The following is a 26503-nucleotide window of genomic DNA, read 5'->3' as shown; positions in this document are numbered from 1 at the left end:
AGGGGAAACTTTATTAAGAGGTATAACAGAAAAATTAAGTAGTGAGTTATGCTGTATTTCTCAATGAAAAAACTGAAAATCATAAGGACATCAGTTCTTGATAAATCTCAGCCTAAAACACTATAAAATTATTCTAGTAAACAAGTAATATTACCAAGGTTTATGAGAAGGCATTAAGAGGTGAAGCTAGAGAGAAAATTTATCAATTTTAGGGGCCACCTGGCTGGGTCAATCAGTTAGGCATCTCGCTCTTGGTTTCAGTTCAGGTCATATCAGGATTGTGAGATTGAACCCTGCATCAGGCTTCACACTGGGTGAGGCGCCTACTTAAGATTTCCTCTTTCAGGGCACCTGCGTGGCTCAGTGGGTTAAGCCTCTGCCTCTGGCTCAGGTCATGATCTTAGGGTCCTGGGATCGAGCCCCGCATCGGGCTCTCTCCTCAGCGGGGAGCCTGTTTCCCCCTCTCTCTCTGCCTCTCTGCCTACTTGTGATCTTTGTTTGTCCAATAAATAAATAAAATCTTTAAAAAAATTTCCTCTCTCTTTCTCCCTCTGCCCCTCCCTACCATTCATGTATGCTCTCTCCCTCTCTCTCTGTAAAAAAAAAGCAGAGTTTGTGTAAAAGTAATACTATTACTATCAGCTATCAAAACACTCAAATGCAAACTGCCTCTATTAGTTTTTGTATATAACGTCTAGCATGAAATATGAAACTACTAGGAATATTCAGTAATTGAAGTCAAGATCACATGACCAAAATTAGGAGGAATAACACAGAGTAGGATCAAAATCACAGGAAAATCCAAGAATTAGGGTCATCAAACACTGGTTTTAGTTTAATTGTACAAGCTAATGCAGTCAAGGAAATAAATGACCAGAAGAAGAACAACAGAGAGAACAGAAAATAAGGAATAAAATGAAAATCTTTAAAATGTAAAATAATATTTTTATTTTATTTTATTTATATTATTATTATTTTATTTTATTTATTTTACATTTAAAAATGCAAAATAAAATAACTGAAATTATAAAGATGCATTTAATACCAAGTAGGCAGACATAAAGTGATAATGAGCGGGAAGGAAATAGCCAGATTAAAACTCAGAGTGAGAAGTGGGTAGAAGACATAGACGATAACACAGGACACATTTGGGATGTGATGGAGAGGTCACACAGTTATGTAATCAGATTTCCAGAAAGGAGAGATAATGGAGCAAAAGCATTATTTAAAGCAATAATGGCCAAAAATTTTAAAACTTGACAAAAGGCATCAGCCCAGAGATTGAAGGTGCTAAAAGAAGCCGAATAGTATAAATAGAAAGAAAATAAAATCTCAGTCAGGCTGCTGAGACCTAAACCCCAAGAGAAAATCCTAGGAGCTGTTAGCAGCAAAACAAAAATCCTAATTTCAAAAGAGCCTGGAATGTCGGGGTGAAGAAGGTAATCTCAGATCTTGGGACTCAAGCAGCCTCTTGGGCTGGGCCCCCTGTGGCTGTGTTGAGGTGTAAAGGGATAATAAAGCAAATCCCCATGGGATGGAGAGTCCCTTCTCCCATCCAGAGATACCAAGCATCCAGGCAACATAGGGGGATCCCACTACAACAGGCCCTGGAAGCAATCTCCCTCCCTGGGGTTTGGAGAGTCCCTTCCTCCACCAGGAGGTAATAGGCATCTCATCTGGGGAAACTCTTGGTGCCCTTGGGCAGCATTGTCAGGGATCATAGGGGATTCCAGCAGAATCCGATACCAAAGAGATGAAAATAATACTGTTAAGGCTTCAACAATAGAATAGTCACTGGGACCATAGTTTATAAAAGTAGACCAGGACCTGTGTGCTAACCCTAAGCAAGGTGACTTCCCACTTTAAAAAATCTAAATAAGATCCAGATTCTCCTAACCTGAGAATCGAAATGTCCAGGACATAATTGAAATCACTCATTATACCAAGAATCAGGAAATTCACAACTTGGATGAAAAACAGACAATTAACTGATGCCAACAATGAAATCAATCAGATGTTGAAATTATCTGGCAAAGATTTTAAATCAGCCATCATAATAATTCCTCAACAAACACATTACAAATTCTCTTTAAACAAATTAAAAATAGAAAATCTCAGTGGAGAAATAAAAGCTATAAAGAAAAGCCAAGTAAAAATCATAGAACTGAACATTTCAATAACAGAAATAAAAAACTCACTGGATGGTCTTAATGGTAAATGGAAATGACAGAAGATAGAATCAGTGAACTTGGGATCAAAGCAATATAGTTGATACAATCTGAACAATAGAGAGAAAATAGACTTAAAAAATGAGCGGAGCTTCAAGTGCTTGAGGGACAATAATGGAAGATTCATTATTCATATGAGTAGAGTCCAATAATGAGAGGAAAAAGAAAACTCTGTATATGTGTTTAAGGAAATCTTGCTGGAAATTTGAGATTCAAGTAATTGGCAGCAGGAAACTTCCACATTTTGAAAAAGAAATAAACCTACAGATGCAAGAATCTCAAATAGAACAAAAATCAAAGAAATCCACACACAGGCAGGTCATAATTAAGCTTCTGAAAACTAAAGACTAAGAAAAAAACCTTGAACACAGCCAGAGAGAAACAATGCATTCTCTGTAGGGAACATCAGGTAGGGGATTTCTCATCTGGAACCCTGGAGGTGGGATGGAGACCATTTTGTCAAATGCCGAAAGAAAGAACCGGTATCTCTGAATTTCATGGCTGGGAATACGATCTTTCAGGAATGGAGAGGAAATAAAGACATTCTCAAGGGAATGTCACAAGAAGACCTGCCCTTAAAACATGGCTTAAGGAAGATCTTCAAACAGAAAAGAAATGATGAAAGAGAGGTCTTGAAGGAATGAAGTAGGAACATGAGAAAGAACAGAAATATCAATGTACATGAGTTTTATAAATGATATTCGATGATCGAAACAACAACTATAACATGTTAAAAATACAAGCTTTCCAAACTTAATTGGATAAGGTGAGGGACCTAAGTGGAAGTGGGGTTTCCACACTTCATTCAACATGGTGAAACACTGATACCAGTGGACTGTGGTAAGTCGTGTGTATTGTGATACCCAGAGCCACCACTAAGAACACCTTACAAAGAAATACACTCAGAAACAGTGAAACTAAATCAGAGTAACAATTATATGAAAGAACAGATTTGTGTTGCCAGTCGTTAGGAATGGGGAAGAGGTGGGGGTCAGTACAGGAGGGCAGTGTTACAAAAGTCCATGAGAGGGAACCTCTGGTGATGAAACTCTTCCATTATCTTGACCATTATGGCGGATACACAAGACTATGTATGTGATAGAAGTAATCGAATGAAACACACGTACACACACACACAGGTAATATGAGGGAATCTGAATAAGATCTATGTCACACCTTGGTTGTGATCCTCTACTACAGTTTTGGGAGTTATTAGTATCAGTGGAAATGACAGCCAGGGTGCATAGGATCTCTCCGTATTATTTCTTGCACTTGCATGTGAATCTCCAATTACCTCAAAATTGAAAAGTTACCCATCCCCCAGCCAACATGATAACAATAGGAAGGACACTTTAACATTGCTTAGAAAGTGGTAAAATACTTACAAAATAAGACCAAGGAAACAGGTTGTAATATCTAAGGCAATTGCTTGAAGGACAGGGAAAGACAAAAACTACCAAGTAAATAGAGGGAGAAGAGAAACGATGTTCTTAAAAATTATTTCATTAGTCCAAAATGAGGAAAGAAAAGAGAAAAATGAAACACAGAACTGGTGCAACAGCTAGAAAATAAATTGCAAGATCACAGATTTAAATTTAAAAGTAGTTATCATAATGAAAGCGGCCAAATCACAAATGAAGACTATGGTTCTCAGACTTCACTTTAAAATGATAAAAGAAATAAAACTTGAGATTTACATTTTTAGATATAAATAAACGAATACTTAAAAGGTCTTTGGTTTTTTTTTGTTTTTGTTTTTTTGTTTTTTAAAGATTTATTTATTTATTTATTTATTTGACAGAGAGAAATCACAAGCAGATGGAGAGGCAGGCAGAGAGAAAGGAAGGGAAGCAGGCTCCCTGCTGAGCAGAGAGCCCGATGCGGGACTCGATCCCAGGACCCTGAGATCATGACCTGAGCCGAAGGCAGCGGCTTAACCCACTGAGCCACCTAGGCGCCCCACTTGAAAGGTCTTTGAAAAAGCCAGTCAAATTGATAGATCCCTTGGTCAGACAGTTAAATGAATGAGAAAAAGGATACATCGCCAATAATAAAGATTAAAAAAAGGACACTACTAGAGAATCTGTGGATGTTAAAAAGCTAATACTAGAATGTTATTAAAAGTTTTAATGCCACTAAATGCAACAATTCTGATAAAATGGTGAAATCCCTTGAAAAATACAGCTTTCTAAAAATGAAAAAATAAAATAGAATATTTGAATAGTCCTATATCTAATGAAGAAATTAAGTCTACTATGAAATCCTCTCAACAAATAAAAATTCCTCATCTAAATGGCTTCATTGTTATTTACAAATACTTTCCCAAACACTTCCAGACAATAGAAAAATATGAACCTCTCAACACTTTGCAAAAACCTTGATACAAAACTTGAAAAGAACATCACAATAAAGGAAAATTGGCAGCCACATCTTTCTTGTGAACCCAGTTGCAAATGTCCTAATCAAAATATTAACTAAATAATCCAGTAATATAATAAAGAAAAATATGTCACAACTAAATAAACTTGGGTTTATTTTAGGAAGTCAAATTTTGTTTAACATTTGAATAGTAACTGGTGGAATTCACCACCTTTACAGATTAAGGAGAAACATGATTATCTCAAAAGAAGAAAAATCATGTGATAAAATTGAGTATCTGCTCATGATTAAAAAAAAAAAAACTTAGGAAACTGGGAATAGAAGGATCCTCTCAATCTCATAAAGAGAATCCACAGATACAAACAGAGCAAAACTAGATAAATAAAAACCGATGGCAGGTCCCACTATTGCTGAGTAAGCTCCTACTGGACCAAACCTGCCAGACACCAGGCAAAAACTCTGAGAAAAACATAAAAATGTAAGCTGTAGGCATTGGAGACTGAAGGAAAGTAGGTGAATCTTACAACAGAGTTGATACTTGGAAGAAGAAAACAATATAGGGAAAGTTTCCCTTTTGGGAGAAGGGGAGTTTAGCTGACAGTAAGATTTGTGCCATGTAGCCCGATGACTGGTATCTGAACCTGACCAGGGTTAGAGAGGCATCAGTACAGGGGAAGAGGGGACCATGATAGGAGATGAGTTACTTCCAGGGAGATTAATTGAATAAATACTTTAGGGATACTGAAAGTCAGTTTCTCATTGTTGGAGAAGTACTCATCTCCTAAATAGGGAAAAGGAGAAAGCTGAAAACCATGGTTCGGGATTGGCACTGGAATTATCTGTGTGAATTCATGGTCTTGTAGGTAGGCATAGTTCTACCCATATGTTACCTTTGGATGTGTAGATACACACAGATTTTCCCTAGCTCCATCTGTCAAGAAAATTAGAAACAGCAGCATTCCAGGGATGCCTGGATGGCTCAGTCACGTGTCTGCCTTTGGTTCAGGTCATGATCCCAGAGTCCTGGAATCAAGCCCCACATCAGACTCCCTGCTCAGTGGAGAGCCTATTTCTCCCTCTACCTGCCACTCCTCCTGCTTGTGCTTTTTCTCTCTCTGACAAATGAATAAATCTCCAAAAAAGAAAAATAAACAGCAGCACTCCATAGCAGTGAGCACACCTAGCCCCAATTCTTGGTTTCTATATACCTCTTTCCACCAGATGGAACTCCGGTCCTAGAAGTAACGGCTGATTCCAGGGAGGGGGCTGAGAAAACATGACATGGAGCTGCACTATTCAGAAAGTAAGGAAGTAAAGTTTGAGGGGATACAGAGACCGATTTGAAGGGGCTTCCATTATTCAAATATGGAACACTTTAGTGTCTAAGTAAATAAGGATTGTAATAGATTACAAGTCATTGAATTAAAGAGGAAGCCATGAGCCCATACTGCTATGAAGGATAAAAAGACAAATAAATGATAATACATATTTTTAAGATTTTATTTATTTGCCAGAGAGAGAGAGAGAGAGAGTGAGAACAACCAGGGGGAGCAGCAGGCAGAAGGAGATGCAGACTCCCCACCGAGCAAGGAGTATGACTTGGGACTCGAACCTGAGTTTAACCAATGGAGCCGCCCAGGCATCCCTAAAGCATGGGATATTTATATAGTTTCAAAGCATGAAAATGATTGTTAATTTAAAAAGGGAAAAAGAAAAAAATGATTTTCCAATGGAGAAACTGGCAGATGCCACCTCCACGAAACAATCAGAATGAACGTCTCCAGTATTGGGACAAATCAAGGTTATGTTTCATACGGTGGACCATCTGCAGTACACGAAGTATTAGGAGATGCTAGGCAAACACTTGCATGGAGAAATTTCTAGAATAACAAGGCCTGTATTCTTCAAACAGGTCAAGAAAGTGACTGGGAATTACTGAGTATGTTTTCCAGGTTGAAAGAGATGAAAGGGGAATTACAGCTAAACGTGATCAAGTGTAGTGATGCTACACTTGATCCATTGGCTGTAAGGACATTTTGGGGTCAGTTGGTAATAACTGAATAGGGTTTGTGGATTGAATGATAATAATAGATCAATGTTTATTTCCCATGTTGATGGCCTTATAGAGAATATTTGTAGGGTCATTTCTTTGTTTATAGCGAATATGCTCTGAAACATTTCACAGTCGATGGGGCACCATGTCAGCAAGCTAGCATCATATGATTATGGGAGGAGTTTGAATAATTTTGAAAATATTCTTGAAAATTTTCTCTAAGTAGAAATTTTTTTTCCAAAAAAAAATGTATTATATGATTATGGAGGGAGTTTCCTAAAATTACCGTGAAAATAGTTTAATTTGAAATGTCTTCCAAAAAAAACACATATATTAAAAAAAAAAAAGAACACAATTTACAAAATTACATATATGTCAAAGCATTTGGAATTATCAGCTCCATTTGCAGAAATAGTGGGGGCAAAGAAGGAGAACAAATGATCCATCTCTTGGATGTTTTAGTATTTTAAGGGAAAGAGCATCATCATTGCCAGAGCTTAGCAGAGGGCCTAATGAAGAGGGCTGAAACCCATTCACAGGAGACAGAGTGACATGAGGCAAGTAAGTGACAGGCTGTCCGATCAGGACTCAGGGAGCCATGCTCAAGGCCATGTGCTCAGTGGCCAGTGCCCTTAGAACCCAGCCAGAGAAGGTGGAGGGGAAGGGTCAGGAGGGAGCGAATCCATAGTGGAAGAGAAACACTGGGACATGAAGAAGTGGACCCCTTGGTAGATACAATGACAACGATCTCGAGTTGTTCACACTTTCACATGCCTGAAATATGTTCATTCCTAAATAATTCAGAGAAGCAAAATTCTGTTGCACAAATGAATAGAGGTGTCCCGCTGCATCAGGCAAGCCAGTCACCAGTCAGGCAGACATGAAGCAGAGCCCGTGGTTGGGACAGTCTGAATGGGGGAGAGTTGGAGAGTGTGTGTGTTTGATGTCTATCTGTGTTCGTGATATTTGCAGGAGGTCTTGGGAGCGTGCCAGCAAGGCTCAGGGTAGCAGGTGTCTAATGGCATTCCATGGAGGTAGGTCCCCTGAGGGCAGAGGTGTGCATCCAATTCTGAGGAGCAGAGGTAAGGCTGGATGACAAGCGTCAAGGGCCTGGAGGGCCCACACGGGACAAGGAAGGGAGAGGGAGTGCGGGCCAATTACAGAGCCGCCAGCGGTGGGATGATGTGCCACCTGCTCCAATGGGACTCCCCTTGAGCCTGCTCTGTGGATGTGCCTCTTGAAGTTTATCAGGGCAGGCATGGAGACAGGCTGGTCAGGAACACACTGAGGACTTCTCTGTTCCAAGAACTGGCCAGGCATTTTAGAGACATTGTGTGCTTTATCCCTGCAACAAGCCCACTGGGAGGGTATTATCTACACTGAGCTTATAGATAACAAGCCCAAGGCTGAAAGAATTACAGTAACTTGCTTACATGGGAAATTCAGCACTGCCTGACTCTGAGGTCCTAGAATTTACAGCACAAACACTTGGCTCATATTTACAGAAAAGCAGAAAAATATGTAGAGAGATGGCAAAAAAAAAAGCACGAAAGAATATATTCCTTCTATAACATAGTTAGGGTTGTAAAGTTCAGCAGGTAACTGAGAAACCTTGCTGTCTTGCCACAATCGACGGTGCCTTCCAGAATTTTAGAATTTCAAGACTGGCTGGATCTAATTGCCAATTTATACCCCCCACCCCTTTTTTTTAGCCTCCAAAATGGGGCAAATTTGCTAGGACATGGATATAAAAGCTCAGAAGGAGCTTTGGTTACCTCTCTCAATGGTGTTCTGTCTCTTTCATGAACCCATCATGGCACAGAATACAAAAAAAAAAAAAAAAAAAAAGAAATATCAAAACAAAAAGACCAAAACACACACACACACTCACACACACACACACACACCCTGGCATGTTTTTAAATACTACCCGTAACATTTCATAAACTCATTTGTGAATTACAGATCATAAGAAAGCATTTCATAAATTCTGGCTGCTTTCATAGTCATTAGCTTAGTGGTTTTAACAATGACATTAGCGACAATATTTATTTTGTGGTTTTACAAAATATGTAGCTCTCCCTATGATGGCAAAAAGAAGTGGCAGTTGGTTTGCACATTTCTGTGGTTCTGTGAGTAGCATTATTATGTTTTCAGATACTGAATTTTGGTCATGCATTTCAGGTCTACGAAATGAATACGTGAAAAATTCAGTAAGTGTGGTTGGTTTTGCCTTGACTGGGGGGACTCAGGAGCTTAGGACCACTTGGAGCTTCTTCCCGCACTGTTGATCTTGCCTCGACACACCAGATACTTCCCCTTTGTGTCCTATCCTGATGCCTTTCAGGCGTGCAAAGTACCCGCAGACCCCCGTCCAACAATGTTGCTGACTCTTGATATTGTCAGACCTCAAAGTTAATGCCAGTCTAGTGCTAAAATTAACATGATTGTGATTTCAGTTGAAGATCCTTTTATTAATAGTGAGACTAAACATTTTCATGTATTTTTCTCTCAAAGTGGCCATTGGAAGAATTTTCCCACTCTCCTGTTGAATCACTTGTTATTTTTGTTATTTATATACTGGGAATATGTTTATCTGCTTCAGGAAAAATATTTCCTCTGTGATGTGTGTTGCAAATATCTTATCTCTATAGGAATTATCTTTTCACATCATTGTACCTAATTTTAAGGCCAAATGACCAACCACTTCTTCAATGGAATGTGCTCTGGTTTTTTTTTAAGGGGTGCTCTCCTGTCTAAATCATAGTATTCCACATTATCCTAAAGTTTTGTAGTTCAGATTTTAATATTTGTGTCATAAATTTACCTTGAAAATATCTTAGTGTATCATGCGAGATAGGGATGCTAGTTAATTTTCCTTTCTGTATTTATAAAAGTACTTTTCTGAACCACTTCCCATCAATCTCCATTGTCCATTGGAGTCGGGTTCTATCTTTGTCTAAGTCTGTCTCTGAGTCCTGCCTTCTGTTCCATCTGTCCTTGTGTTATCTCTGTACCAAGGAAGCCTGTCTTAGTCATACTGTATATGATGTGCCTTGATAGATGGTAAAACACTCTGCAGAAGTGCCCTCCTGCATGCCTGTGACACGCAAATTATAGAGCCTACCTGATGCAGAAAGTAGCCAACAGGAAGTTTGTTTGCATTTGTATAGAACACACAGATCAATCTAAGGTGAACTAACATTTTTTTTTTAAGATTTTATTTATTTGAGAGAGAGAAGGAGGGAGCATGAGCAGGGGGAGCTGTAGAGGAAGAGGGAGAAGCACTCTCCCCTGAGCAGGGAACCCGATGCAGGGCTCCCCAGGACCTTGAGATCATGACCTTAGCACTGAACTGACTAAGTCCCCCAGGTGACCCCCCCTTCATTTTATTTTCTTCCCATTCAGGTATCTCCTTTTCTTTGTGTGGGCATTCTACATTTACGCATCTTCTATTATATGCATTCCTGGGTATTCTACAATTTTCGCTTCTACTGTATATAAAAACATATTTTTATTTATGTATTATTGACTACGACATTGGCCTCTTTGACATTACATTGACAGGCAAAGGTACACAGGTATATACATTTCATTGGGATATACAAATGCAATTGACTGTCTTTTGTCCATTTTGCATCCAACGTTCTTTGACAATTCTACTCTTAACTTTTATAATTCATACGAAGATTCCATCCCTTTACTATAGATGTTATCCACAAATAATAATAGTTTTATTCTGCCCATTAACATTCTCTACTTTTTGTTTCCTTTTTTTTTTGTGGTTGTCGTTTCCAGCTGGCCACAGCCTCAAGTGCAGTTTGAAGGGAAGTGTGATAGAGATGGTTGTCTTCTTATTCATTTTAACAGCCCATGATTAAATACAATGTTTTCTCTAGGTTTTTACTGGCCACACCTTTTCAGTTTAAGACTTTCTTAATTTTCTACTATTCCAAGCCAAATTTTTGTGAATGTTGAACTTTGTTGTTTTTACTCACTTTCCTATTAATATATTTTTTTCCACTAATGAGTCTTCTGATGCCAAGCTTTATATTCCTAAGATCACATTCTACTTATCTAGAACATTAACATTTTATGCACTTTTAGGTTTGGTTTTCTCTCTGACTCTCTGTCTCTCTCTATTTTTAGAATTATTGAATCTGTATAGATGAGTGAAATGGGTTTATATTTTTCTTTTCCCTTTTCTATGTTGTCTGGTTTGGGTATTTAGGGGAAGCTGGCTTCATTAACTGAGTTGAGTAGCACTCTTTTTTTCCATTCTAAAAGAATTGGTGTGAGATTAGAATTCTTTGTTCTTTCAATTTCAGTTGAAATTAACTGACACAATTATCAGGTATGATGTGTTCTTTTAAAAATATTTTATTTTAAGAATTTATTTATTTATTGGACAGAGAGAGACACAGCGAGAGAAAAAACACAAGCAGGGGTAATGGGAGAGGGAGAAGCAGGCTTCCTGCTGATCAGAGAGCCTGATGTGGGGCTCAAACCCAGGACCTTGGGATTGTGAACTGAGCTGAAGGCAGACACTTAACAACTGAGCCACCCAGGCGCGCCTTAAAAAATATTTTTGGCCACTGGTTCAATTTATTTAATGGTTATGGAGCTAGTCCATTTTTTTTTTTTAGCTCCTCTTGAGTAATTCTGTGAAGTTATATTTTTCTAGAAATGTGTCCACTATATTTTGGTTTACATATTATACTGGAATCAAGTTGTACTTAACATCTTCTGCCTTTTATTGTTTGAAGCACCCATAGTTGGGCTTCTCTTCTCCTTGAGAAGCTGCTTCTGTGCTTTCTCTTTTTCAAATTTGAAAAATTTCACTAAAGTTTTCTTAAATTCGTAAGACTTGAAAGAATCAACCTAACTCTGTGTTGTTCTCATAGGTCATATATTAGTTTTCTCTTTCATGATTTCATAATTTCTTTTTATCATAATTTCTTATCTGCCTACATTTTTGGTTTTATTCTATTATTTCCCCAACTGAAATAAGAGTGTTATTTCATTTTTTTTTTTTAGCTTTTAAGTCTATAAACTTCCTATTATGTGTCATTTTAGGTGCATGCTATGTGGTTTATTTTCCAATTACTTTTATTGTGGTAAAACACACATGACATATAATTTATAGTCTAAACTTTTTTTTATAGAAAAGCTGTCTTTTTGAGAGAGAGAGAGCACGCATGTGCATAGGGGTGGGCTCAGAGGGAGAGGGAGAGAGAGAATCTTAAGCAGGCTCCATGCCTAGCTTGGAACCTGATGCAGGGCTTGATCTCACCACCCTGAGATCATGGCCTGAGCAGAAGAAATCAATAGTCAGCTGCTTAACCAGCTGAGCCACCTGGGCACTGTAGTCTTAACTATTTCTGAGTGCACAGTGCAGCCGCATCAGGTGCATTCTTATTGCTGGGCCGCTTTCATAACCATCCATCCCCAGGACTCTTCCTCTTGCAAAACCAAAATTTTGTTCCCATTGAACAATAACTTTCCATTCTTCCCGCCCCTCTTCCAGTCCTTGGGAACCACCATGCTACTTTCTGTCTCTATGGTTTTGACTACCCCTAACAGCTTCTTTTAACTGGAATCATACAGTCTCTGTGTTTTTGTCACGGGCTTATTTTCCGCAGCATCATGTCCTCATTGGTGCTGTAGCAGGGGTCAGAATGTCCTTCTTTTTAAGAGTGAATAATATTCCATCGTACATATATACCACATTTTGCTTACCCATGCATCCTCTGATGGACACATGGGTTGCTTCCTCATTTTGGCCACAGTGAATGGTGCTACGATGGATATGGGATATATAGATATCTCTTTGAGACTCTGTTTCAATTCTTTCCCATGTAGACCCAGACGTAGAGTTGCTGAATCTTGTGGTAATTCTATTTAGAACTTTCTGAAGAAGTTCCATACTGTTTTCTACAGAGGCTGTACCATTTTACATCTCTCCTTACAGTGCACATGGGTTCTGATTTCTCCAATTGCCCCAGCACCTCTTAAATTCTCTTTTTTAAATAGTAGTCATCCAATAGAAAAAAAATAAATAAATAGTAGTCATCCTAATTGATATGAGATACTTCTATGTTTTCATAGAGAGCTTTTAAAATAATGTTTGGTTCATAAAATGTTAATAAAGTTCCCAAACTCCAGATAACTTCAGAAGAGTTATTTGGAATTGAGATTTAAATGCCATAAGCCATATACAACTCAGTTATCTTTTTGTTATAAATTGCATTGATGTCAGTGTTTATTAAGAATTGCTTTCTGCCCTTAGTATTTAGGTACTTTTTGCAAAGTTTCCTATGAAGAGAAAAATAATATGTATTCTCTAGCTTATGGACACAATGTTTCACATAATTAGGTCATGTTATTACTTATGTTACTGAAATCTAATAAATTTTCATGAATATTTTGGTCTGACCTATTAATATTTAAGCTGTGTTACAAATATACCACCATTATGATTGATTGATTTCACATTTTCTCCTTGCATTCATGTCAGCTTGGACTTTGTAAAGTTGAATCTATAGTATTAGATGGGTATGGGTCTACCTATTGTATCTTCCCAGTGAACTGAGCTTATTGACATTCTTTGTGCTTAATAATCCTTTTTTTTTCTATTTAATCTTTATTTTGTCTGCTGTTAATGTAGCTTGACCAGTTTTCTTCCTTCTTTATTTTTTAAATATAGCTGGGACTATTTTTGTATTGTCCTTTATTTCTTCTCTTACTCTTGTATTTTTGATGTCGTTACATTTTAGATAGGTCTCTTGTAAGCATCATATAGCTGGATTTTTTTTCATTATATATTCTGATAATCTTTTGTATTTTAATGGAATGTGTAGTCAAAATTCCCAAAGCTGTTGAGCATGGTGGTGGCTTCTAGCACCATTCTGTTCTTGTTCAAGATTTGCTCTCAGCTACTGAAAGGCACCTCAACCAGGGCCACATATTTCCAGGGTAACCCACAACCAATGCCTGATCACTCCAGGGTCATGAAAGTCCAATTTCTCCATGCCTCTATTGTGACATTTTCTTTTTATTTTATTTTATAATTTTTTATTTTTTATAAACATATATTTTTATCCCCAGGGGTACAGGTCTGTGAATCACCAGGTTTACACACTTCACAGCACTCACCATATTGTGACATTTTCTGAAGGGCCATCCGAGTCCCAGAAATTGCTGTGGTTTTGGCTAAGGCTTTTGTTGTAACTGTTTCACAGCTAAGTATCTTCTGCCATATTCTGTTTATTTCATTCCCCCAAGAGCTGATTTTTGAACTAGTAGTGAGTTTCCTGCATGCAAATCTCTATCTTAGATCTACTTCTTGGAACCTGACCTGTGGCATTAGTGCATTTACTTTTATTTTTATTTTAATGTAATTGGAGGTATGTCCATTATCTTACTTTGTGCTTTTAATATCTTTCTCCTATTGTCCTCTTTTTTCTTTTGTCTTTCAGATTGATTGAATTTTCAAATTTCTCATTCCTTTTCTTTCTCCCCTGATTCTTTCATAACTTATATATTTTATGTCTATTTTTAGTGATGATCTTTGATATCTTAAAAGGAATAATGAACAAATTCTATAGTTCTCTAATATATCTGCCTTCCTCCTAAACAATGCAAAGATCTAAGGTTAATTTACTTTTGATTTTGATTTTAGATTAACTGTGCTTTTATCAATCCCCTAAAATTAAATGTTATTGTTATTGTATTATTTTGTCAAATAGTCAGTTTTAGACTTACCTGTCAGAATTACCAATATGTTTGCCAATTATTTCTTCCTGCAGGTTAAATTATCCATCTGAGTTCACATTCCTCCTTTTAAGATTTTGTTTATTTATCTGAGAGAGAGAGAGAGTGAGAGAGATGAATGTCAGGGGGAGAAACAGACTCCGCATGGAGCTGGGAGCCTGATGAGGGTCTCGATCTCCGGACTCTGGGATCATGATCTGAGCTGAAGGCAGTCGCTTAACCCACTGAGCCACCCAGGTGCCCACATTCCTCCTTTTAAAAGACCATTCTTTAGAGTTTTCTTTAGTGGATGTCAATAAATACTTTTTTTTTTTTTTTCCAGAGAAAAAACCTCTATTTTTCTTCTGTTCTTTCAAGGGAGTTTCCCTGGACGTACAATTTCATGTTGACTTGTTTTTGCCAGTACCTCAATGATATCATTCTCCTGTGTTCCACTTTTTTCTCAATTGTTGCCACGTTGATGCGTCAGCTGTCAGTGGGATTACATTTATTTTTAGGTGTTAGTCTTTTCTCTAGTTTTCAGATCCTTATATTTGGTGTTCTGAAACACTATTTTGTGTCTCAGTATATATTTTATTTTATTTTGTTTGAGATTAGCTGGGCCACAGAAATCTAATGAGAGATGACTTACAATCAATTCTAAAAGATTCTCAGCCTTTGCTACATAAGATATTGGCTATACAAGGTAGTCTCCACATCTTGACTTTGAACAAATGTGTGTTAAACCATTACAGTCTAATATTTCATGTCTGTTAACACATCTTTATATTTAGCATCTAGTTTTCTTTCTGTGTGCAACCTCAATAATTTCTTCAAATTTGATTATCAGATAAATAATTCTGTCTTCAGGTATATCTAATATGCTGGCTATTATTTTATTTTATTTATATAATTTTTAAATGTTTTATTTATTTATTTGAGAGAGAGAGAAAGCACAAGCAGGAGTGGCAGGAAGAACAGACAGAGGGAGAAGCAGGCTCCCCACTGAGCAGGGAGCCTGATGTGGGGCTCAATCCCAGGAACCCCTGGATGATGACGTGAGCCGAAGGCGGATGCTTAATCGACTAAGCCACCTAGGCACCCCTGTGATTTAAATCTTAGTACTTTAAAATTAAAATATCTTTCAGAAGTTCAATATGTGTCTTTCTTTTTTATAATGTACCTGGTCATATTGTCAACTAGTTTTTACCCATATCTTTTTCCCTTTCTGGTTTATGACACTCTTTTGAAATTTATCAGTGGGAATATTTGAGATGGGTGAGAATTGAGTTTCCGGGAAATTATTTGTCTTTCCTCCTAGGAAAGTATGGATATCACCAACCTGGGGCCATGTGGATTTGAGTTCTGAGACTTTTCATACTGTAGAGATAGCTGGACTGTAAGTTGAAAATGCATGGGAAGGTCAGGTAAGGATGATTAAGTTTCCCCTTCTACATTGTGTCAAAGCTCAAGGAGGCAAGTTTCTCCTGTGTTTCTAAATCACCTTATCTTTTAGGCTTTTCATTCTTTTCTTTTAGATTTTATTTAATTAATTTATTTATTTGACAGGCAGATCACAAGTAGGCAGAGAGGCAGGCAGAGAGAGAGGAGGAAACAGGCTCCCTGCTGAGCAGAGAGCCAGATGTGGGGCTGGATCCCAGGAACCTGAGATCAAGACCTGAGCCAAAGGCAGAGGCTTTAACACACTGAGCCATTCAGGCGCCCCAACCTTTTCGGCTTTTGACTTTAAGTAGGCATCTTTTTGGTGCCCCCACTTAGAAAAGAAGTAGACTTATCGCTTGTCCCTTGTGCTCCGTGTGAAGATACCAAACCAAAACCTTCACTTCAGTAAGGTTGCATTGGTGCTTCTGGGGGGAAAAAAAAGAAGCTTAAATTCTTGCTTACATTCTTGGATTTTTTTTCTACTCCACTATTTGCTTGTGAGCAATACACTTAAATATATTTTTAAAGATGTTTTACACTAAATTGTGTGTGTGTGTGTGTGTGTGTGTGTGTGTGTGTGTAAACAAATTTTAGGACATCCTGTCATACTGCCAGAAACAAAATCCAGTTTATTCGAAAACAATTTTCTTGGGATTCAAAAACAGAAGATTTAATTAATCACACACCTTACTTTATGACACATTATAACCATTAGTCCACCTCCCTGTCACTGCAAACAATCATTCTGATGCATCGAATATAGATTTGGGGAATTTTCTCTTAAACTATGTATCAGTATCTCATGGGCATGTATTTATTTACCCATGTGGCAGGATACAATCTGTTTCACTCCCCCCTTTTCCCCATTAAGCATCACTTGAAAAGATTTCTCTGTGTTTCACTCAGTCCGTTGAACTTGTTTCTTGTTACTATTAAATAACAGTTTGTATCCACAACATGTATCTTACACATTTTGCCTATCTGCTATTCTAGGATAAATTCTCCTGTGGTTTTTCAGCTCCTTACCTCCACAAGGAATACTTGTGTGCCCTTGAGAACTAATGCATTATAACTGGGGAGTGATTGTTCTTGACCAATAATGCTCGATTGCCTTCACTAGTCATTAAAATTAGTCTATACTTCTCCTGGCATTGCAGGAGACAATACACATCTCCCATCTCTACTGATGCTTGACTTTATCTTGCTTTCTGATTTTATCTACTAACTTTGTCCATGGTTTTTGTCATTGCACAGAAATGCTCAATTAGGATATGATCTAATAACAGGTTTGGGCTTTTTTTTCTTTACTTAAGTTTTATTCTTTTGCTACTCTTCCAAATCACAAAGGTAAGGCCCCACGTTTTTTTCAATTAACCTTATGGTTTTCTCTTTCACATTAAAATTTTTAATTCATCTAAGTGTCCTGCTAGATGTTGGTATTCAACACTTCAACGGTGACATTTGAGGAACTTTTAATTTTATTTGGTTTTAATTAAAAAAGTAAATTTTAAACATCACAAAAAATTTAAAATAACATGGATAATATTAAAATATACTTTCAGCAAAGACATAGTGAAGTTGATAAGATATCGCTCAAGAAAAAGTTGACAAGAATGAATCACCTGAAATCAGAATTAAATGAGCAACCCAAAAATTTCTGATGGCATTTAATAGACTGGACATGGAATAACTTAAATTCTTGCACAGAAAAAAGTTTTAGACAGAAATATGTTAAAAGAAATTACTAAGTTACACAATTTCTGTTAGAAAGTTGTGAAGGGAAGACCAACAGTGGAAAATCTGCAGTTAAGCCACCAAACGATTGCCCATAAAATACAACAGTTTTCTTTTTTTTTTAAGATTTTTAAAATTTATTTTATTTTATTATTTTTTTTGATTAACTTTTTCCTTTATTAGATAGTTGGCTGTTTGCCTGACATTCTTCAAAGATGACTGATTTTTAAAAATACCATTATAAACTCATGGATTAAACATGTCTAATAGGTTTCAAGCCATTGTAATAATTATTCCCATTGAAATTCAAATTGTCCCATCTTTGGTCAAAGGGAACTGAAGGTTGGTTTCTGATTCTTTTTGACAAGATTCTTTTTTTTTTTAATTTTTTATAAACATATATTTTTATCCCCAGGGGTACAGGTCTGTGAATCACCAGGTTTACACACTTCACAGCACTCACCAAAGCATATACCCTCCCCAATGTCCATAATCCCACCCCCTTCTCCCAAACCCCTCCCCCCAGCAACCCTCAGTTTGTTTTGTGAGATTAAGAGTCACTTATGGTTTGTCTCCCTCCCAATCCCATCTTATTTCATTGATTCTTCTCCTACCCACTTAAGCCCCCATGTTGCATCACCACTTCCTCATATCAGGGAGATCATATGATAGTTGTCTTTCTCTGCTTGACTTATTTCGCTAAGCATGATACGCTCTAGTTCCATCCATGTTGTTGCAAATGGCAAGATTTCATTTCTTTTGATGGCTGCATAGTATTCCATTGTGTATATATACCAAATCTTCTTGATCCATTCATCTGTTGATGGACATCTAGGTTCTTTCCATAGTTTGGCTATTGTGGACATTGCTGCTATAAACATTCGGGTGCACGTGCCCCTTTGGATCACTACGTTAATACAACAGTTTTCTAAGAATATCAAGGATCAGTTGATTCAACATTTGAAAAATGGTAAGCACATTTTTTTAGCTTTAGATGAGTCACCTGAGAAGAGATGCCATTCAGCTAATACCTTTGGTGTTTTTTTCTCCAAGGATTTCCACATTAACTTGGTTTGTCAATTGACAGTCTACAACTTTGAACTTGTGGCATATACACTGTTGAATCTTCTACATTTTTCAAGGAATAATTTGACACACATGAAAAAAAATTAGCTCCTATTATGACAGACAACGTTCCAGCAAGGCTAGGTGAAAAATCCAGATTCACTAGATTTTAAAGTAAGAGATTTGTTTTTCCCTTATTTGCTTCATTTCCATGGCATGATAAATACTGAAACAAGTTTTTGCTCAGTTTTCTGAAGCTTTTATACTTTAATTCAAAGTGTCAAAAATGTATTTGTTAACATCCCTCAGTATATAAATGCAAATGAATCAACTAATAATCTTTGGTATTTGTCAGAACCTGTTGGTTGAGTGGTGGAAGTATTTTGGAAAGTTTTCTTTATTGATAACCATGACTCAAGATTTCTTGAAACAAAAGCAATGCGTGTCAAATATTCAATAATCGAAGACAAAAACTGGTTAAGTACACATTTTCTTACCAACATTTCACTGCTTTTGAGCCATCTGAATCTAAAGCTCCAATGCAAAGAAAGACATTTTTGTGACTTAGAAAGGAAGGAGAATTTCAGTTAAAATAGGTGCTTTCCATCATAGGAATTAACAACAGCAATCTTATGTATTTTCCAACATGGATCAATATATATAAGACTTTAATTACTATCTCCTGCATAATTTAAATTGTCTGCAAAAACTACATGAGAAATTTGAAATAAGCTTTGAGGATATTGATGGATATACAGTTGCCTTGCAAATTACACAATACTCCTTTCAATTCTTTTTTTTTTTTTTCTAAAGACAATTATTTGAGAGAGAAACCACATGCACGCATGAGCAGGTGAAGAGGCAGACGGAAAGGAAGAGAAATCCTCAAGCAGACTCCCTGCTGAGCATGAAGCCCAAGGCAGGGCTTGATCTCAAAACCGTGAGATCATGACCTGAGCCCGAATCAAGAATTAGATCCTAACCCCTGAGCCACCCAGGAGCCCCTATACAATGCTCCTTTCAATTGTATGTAAATGATGTTGAACTGATACATTAGTTATTGAATTTATCTAATTTGGAAAGACAGTAGTAGTACTAATGTAAAATCAATCCTTATAAAATGTGTGAAGCAGGTTTGTCAAAGTAGATACAAATAATAGGCTAAAATGATTTTTTTCATGCAAAATTCAGTTGTCAAATAGTTATTGTATGTTGAGGACAACCTGTTCATATGAATCGACTTCTTTAAAAATTTTCTGAAAATGGACTATAGATAGACTATTGTAGTAAAATTTATAGGGAGAATAAAAACTTGTTCTAAGTGCAAAATACACTAGTTTGAAGTCTTAGAAAAAGGTAATAAAATTTGTCAGTAATTTTCTAAAATTGATTACATGTTGAAATGATAATATTTTGGACATACTGAGTTAAAGTATATTATCAAAGGTAATATGTTTATTTCTTAATGTGGCAACTAGGAAACTTTAAATTACATGTATAAGCCTCTTTATGTGGCTATTGGGCAGAATGGATTTAAAGCCCTCATTGTAGAGGGCTACTTAATTTTTCTCCACATCATGAGTCAGTTTAACCAAAACTATCTTCCAAAAAGCTACCCATTAATCTGATTAACTACTTTTATTGACAATATATACATCAATCTTCCTCTGAATCTCTTCTGCTCCCTTGACCTAATTTTCTTGAATTCTGCACTGTTTCACACACGTGTCTTTGTAGAGTTTATGTGGAGTATTTATTTACTCAGATCATTTTGTGTCTTACATTAGAGTTCCTGTATTTTCTCTGTAGATGTCTTAGTTGTTTCTTATACGTGTCAATGTTTTTGCTCCCGTTGTAGTAGAGTTTCTTGTTTTATTTATGTGTGCACACACAGTTGATCCTTTTTATTCATGGATTCCACATATGCAAATTTACTGCTTTCCTGAAGTTTATTTGTAACTCCAGACCAACACTCCCAGTGTCCTCTGTTACTCACAGATGTACTCGGATGACCAAGAATTTGAATGGCCCTGCACATCTTCCCAGCTGAGTTCCTATGGAGTCCCTTCGACTTTCTTATCTCAGTCTCAGCTCTTGTATTGCAAACAAACATTCCCTTCACCATCTATTCCTGACACATTTTTTCACGTTTTTGTTGGTGATCTTGCTATTTATAATGACCCCCAATTATAGGGTTAAAGTGCTATCTAGAATTACTGCAGGAAGGTTATGATATGCCCTGTGGGGAAAACCTGGGTGTCCGTGGGAAGAGCTCTGTTCAGGCATCAATTGCTGAGTTAACAGCACTGTTGGCTATGAGTTCAGCATCGGTGAATCAATGATATATATTAAATAAGATGCCTTTAAACAGAAGAACCATAAAACAAGGTTATGAATTGATTGACTAATGAAATGTTAGAAGCAGAAGCTTGCTGGAGCCTAATCTTATATTTCCCTATGAGCAAAGGTTCAGTATTTGCTAATCTAGTACTTGTGGTGACTTTATAGAACACAACTGTGAATATGGCCATTGACTGTATCTGTAATTGATTTTTGCTGTTGTGCTAAGAAATATTGTAGACTAAGCCTACGGACACCAAACTGGCTGAACACTTGGTTTTCATAGCTTATTTGGTGAGTCTGACGCTTTTCCTGTATCGCTGATCCTGTCATATGCAAAGAAGCATGGTTCCCTATCTTACCCCAGATCCTTCGCCAGCACTAGGTGAAATGAAGTGGTGATCAGGACTAGTATTCTTCATTGCCAACTTAAATACAACGCATCCACATTTCTTTCATCGCATGTTTGCTACAAGCTTTTGGTATATTCTCCATCAAATTGATGAAGTTCTGTCTCCAGCTTAATTTTTCTCCCTTTATTTAAATAATTATAATGTATTTTTCCTTAATATATAAACATTGCAGGGGCGCCTGGGTGGCTTAGTGGGTTAAAGCCTCTGCCTTCAGCTCAGGTCATGATCCCAGGGTCATGGGGTCAAGCCCCACATTGGGCCCTCTGCTCAGAAGGGAGTCTGCTTCCCTCCCCACTCCCCACCACCTGCCCCTCTGCCTACTTATAATATCTGTCTGTCAAATAAACAAATAAAATCTTAATAGATATATATATAAACATTGCAAATTGCATTATAGATTTTCTAATATTAGCAACACTTGTGTTCCATCATTTTTATGGTAATATTTTAAACATGCTATTGAATTTAGTGACCTATATTTTATTTCAATGTTTGCACTTTGTTCACAAGAGAAATGACCTTATTTGCATGAATCATGTTTGGGAACCAAGAATACACTAACCTCCTAAAGTGGATGGGGATTTTTTTTTTTAAAGTCTGAAACAATTATCTGTTCAAAGTATGGTAGATGTGACCCAAATCCAAATTCATAAGCCAACCATGTCAAATATAATAAGAGACAGTGTAGGTCAAAAGCAGTTAATGTTGTTGATATTAGTTCTGGTTGTTCCTGAACATGCTAAAATGTTCTTTTTAGCAACTTGCTTTCCTCCAAATACTGTTTTTCAATTTTTATTTAAGTTCCAGTTAGTTCACATACAGTGTAACATTATTTCAGGTGCACCATGTAGTGACCCACCTGGTGCTCCTGATGACAGGTGCACCCCTTCGTCCCTATCACCAGCTCTCCTCATCCCCCCACCCCCCACCCCTCTGGTGATCATTGTGTGTTCTCCAGAGTTAAGAGTCTGCTTCCTCTCTCTTTTCTCCCCCTATGTTTGGTTGTTTTGTTTCTTAAATTACATGTATGAATGAAATCATATGATATTTGTCTCTGACTGACTTTTTCGCTTAGCATAATACATGTTAGTCCCCATCCATGTCCTTGCAAAAGGCAAGATTTCATTCTTTTTTTTTTTTTTAATTTATTTTTTAGAGAAAGAGAGAGCATGCAAGCCAGGGGAAGGACAGAGGGAGACCAAGAGAGATAATTTTTTTTTAAGATTTTATTTATTTATTTGACAGACAGAGATCACAAGTAGGCAGAGAGGTGGTGGGGGTGGGGGCGGCAGGAAGGAGGCTCCCTGCTGAGCAGAGAGCCCGATGTGGGGATTGATCCTAGGACCCTGAGATCATGACCTGAGCTGAAGGCAGAAGCTTAACCCACTGAGCCACCCAGGTGTCCCAAAGAGAGAGAATCTTAAGCAGACTCAGCGTGGAGCAGAGTATGGGGCTGGATATCACAACCCTAAGATCATCACGTGAGTGGAAATCAAGTGTCAGCTGCTTAACAACTGAGCCACCTGGATACCCCAAGATTGCATTCTTTTTTATGGCTGAATAATATTCCATTGTGTATCTTTACTACATCTTTACCCATTCATCAATCAGTGGACATTTGGTTGCTCCCATGGTTTGGCTATCGTTGGTAATGGTGTTAGAAACATAAGAGTGTATGTATCTCTTTGAATTATGTCTTTGTATTCTTTGAGTAGCTACCTCCTAGTGCAATTGCAGGATCATAGAAGTTCTATTTTTAACTATTTAAGAAACTTCCATACTGTTTTCCAGAGCAGCTGCACTGGTTTGCATCCCTCTGCCACAGTCCACAGAGGGTTTCCCTTTCTCCACATCCTCAGCAATGCCTGTTGCTTGTGTTGTTGATTTTAGCCACTCCTATGGGTGTGAGGTGACAACTTTGAGAAAAATCCTCGGTAGGTCAGAATGAATTCTGCTAAATGGAGCATATTCTAGTATTTTTTGTTTAAAATGGTACTTAAGCCATATTTTCTTAGGCTTTACCCTCTTGCCTTTATTCACTAGTACTTTCCTTTAACAAATATTTGTAAAAGAGAGCTCTATATAAATCATTTCTTTTTATGAGTCTTCTTTTTTTAGTTTTATGGTTTTATTAACATAAATAATGACTTGCACACATGCTGTCTGTCTAGTCATTTTCTTTGCTGGGCAGCCTGACATTGGGATTGGTATGCTGATGGCCAGTTTTTAGGCTGCTCTTTTCACAATGGCTTTCTGGTTGTTGGAGAAGACACTGGGACCCATTTCTGCATAGTGAGATTTGTTGCAAAGTAGCAACATTTCAAGCTCCTTGTGGCTGTGAACTAGGAACTTCCAGATACCGTCGTATTGATCTGACTGGTGCTGGGTGAACTTCTTAGTCCTCCTTTTAATGGTCTTGGATTTCATCAAAGGACTGAGGGCTACCGTGATGCCTTGAAGAAAGAGGCTGAGCAGCCTTACTGCTCAGAGCTTGAACGTTTTGCAGTTCTTCCAGTTGTCAGCTACTGAACAAGGTGGGAATGGAGCCTCACCTTATATATGCCAGACTTGCTTCCCTTCCCATCCCTGAAGATGACTAGTCACTCTCCAGATGCCACCCTGGGAGGTCACCTTCTTATGATTCTTTTGAGTGTTCTGAGATAGTTCACATTGTGAAACTTCTCCCTTTCATTCCATTCTGGTAGAAAATATGAATGTATCCAAAATAAAAATAAGAGCTGTATTGCAATATTGCTTCTATGTATCTAGGTAATACAAAAAACAATGTTAGATATTCAAAATTAAGGCTAGTCTGTTGTTTGGACTCTTCTAATGTAATGGTCCAGGTCTTTCTTTGTTTTCGATGTGGAGTAAGATACAGTTTCTGGATGAGTGAGCATGTTGTATCAGCTTCATTTCAAATAATTCCATGTGTTAAAATATAAATTGCTACAGATTTTTAGCAGCCCACTGTTGAATATTTTTGGTTACAGATATCCAATTTATCTTGAATGAAATATCATCCGAATTTACAGCACTTGTTGACAAACTGAATGGCACTATTGTAGGTCCCTTAGTGTGATATACAGCCATTCCTTAACCTTAAATTATTTTCACAATGTGAGTAATAGTGGCACCAAAGAGAAAAAACACTGTGCTGCCCAGGGGTTTTTCCTCTTGTATGCAAATCAATGTCAGGATTTTGTCGTTGACTTACAATAACACTGAGTATTTTCAATGTGTATAAACCAATTTCTTTTTTTTTTTAAGATTTTATTTATTTATTTGACAGAGAGAGATGACAAGCAGGCAGAGAGGCAGGCACAGAGAGAGGAGGAAGCAGGCTCCCTGCTGAGCAGAGAGCCCGATGCGGGGCTTGATCCCAGGACCCTGAGATCATGATCTGAGCTGAAGGCAGCAGCTTAACCCACTGAGCCACCCAGGCGCCCCTATAAACCAATTTCTTAACCTGTTAGAGTTGTAGTTATTTATTATTTACATTCCAAAACCAATTCCAAGTTGCACATGAGCCTCGTTCTGTTTAGCATTTTACTTTATCAGAATTCGCCTCAAAATATTGTTGCAGACCTGTTAGTTTTGTCTTCAATATTGAATACTTAAACAGGATTTATAGTAAAATATATCATAATAGCAGATACTTCATTTCAACAATGGAATTTCAAAAACTTTATTTTGATTCTATAAGCTATTTTAAAAAATTGAACCATTATTTGGATTTAAAATTTTTTCTATTTGATTCTAATAACACACTTGATATAAAGCTCACATCTACATTATATGTGGACACAGTACTTCTACTAAGGGGTCAACACATTGAAAAGCACACTTGATTATAGACAAGATTAAATTGAAGATAATTGGGATAAATTCCAATTAAAGATAAATGGCATAAATTCCAAAAGGATCATTTGATCCAAATGGAAGTTCAGGTTTTACTGCACTTACACTTCTTGACTTTTTTATCTTCTTGGAATAATTCTTTTTTTTTAAATTTTTAAAATTTTTTTAAAAGATTTTATTTATTTATTTGACAGACAGAGATCACAAGTAGACAGAGAGGCAGGCAGAGAGAGAGAGAGGGAAGCAGGCTCCCTGCTGAGCAGAGAGCCCGATGCGGGGCTGGATCCCAGGACCCTGAGATCATGACCTGAGCCGAAGGCAGTGACTTAACCCACTGAGCCACCCAAGCGCCTGAATAATTCTTAAATTTTGAAGTTGATGTTGGTTCTCCATCAGACTTTTGTCTTCTGGGTTTCTCATGGTGTCTCATGACACTTCAGCTCACGTGGTGGTCGGCTAATGTTAATAAATACTTTGTGTGCTATACAGTCATCATTAAGTTTATTGAGAAATGCAAACGAATTATTTAATCTTTTATTACATATTTACTTTTAAAAAGTTCTTCTTGTCTAAAAGCTTTATTATAAAATTCAAAAAGTATTTCACAATTGTACAGCATTTGTGGAATAACCTAACCGTAGGTGTTAAGACAAATTAGTGGTCTAGCGATGAGGGAGGGTGGGTGTGGCTTTATAGGCAGAAGAAATCCTAGGGGAGATGACATAGTTCTGTATGTAAATTATGGTGTTAGTAACATGAAGACACACCCATGATACACCTGTATAGAGCTGTACGTGCAACATGTGTGTGACACTCATGGAAATGGATAGATCATCACTAGTTCACTTTCACATTTAAAGTTCAACTTGGTCTGCTCACTTTTGTGTTACATACCCACATGGGACCATGACAAAGTAGATGTCTACAAATCCCCTTGTTGCTTATTTTAATGCAACTATCAAAAAGTGTAGTTTTTCAATAAGCAAATGAAAAATCTAAATGGATTTTACTGAATGAGAGGCAGGGACAACAGTCACTAACAAGGACAGCCCTCATATCTGTTTTGCAGACAATAGGAGCTTGATGGAGGAAATAGCCCATGACCCAAGGAGATGTTCAGACTTGGAGCTGGATGTAGTAACTGGATTGGTCTTCTGGTTGCCTCACTTAGGGAGAGGGTACACATGTTCTTTGGGGGCAAACAAGTATGTACCTAGAGTTCTGGGTAACCACGG

The sequence above is a fragment of the Mustela nivalis genome (genome assembly GCF_964662115.1).
Source record: "Mustela nivalis genome assembly, chromosome: 12".
NCBI classification, from domain to species: Eukaryota; Metazoa; Chordata; class Mammalia; order Carnivora; family Mustelidae; genus Mustela; species Mustela nivalis.
This window is presented reverse-complemented; position numbering follows the sequence as displayed.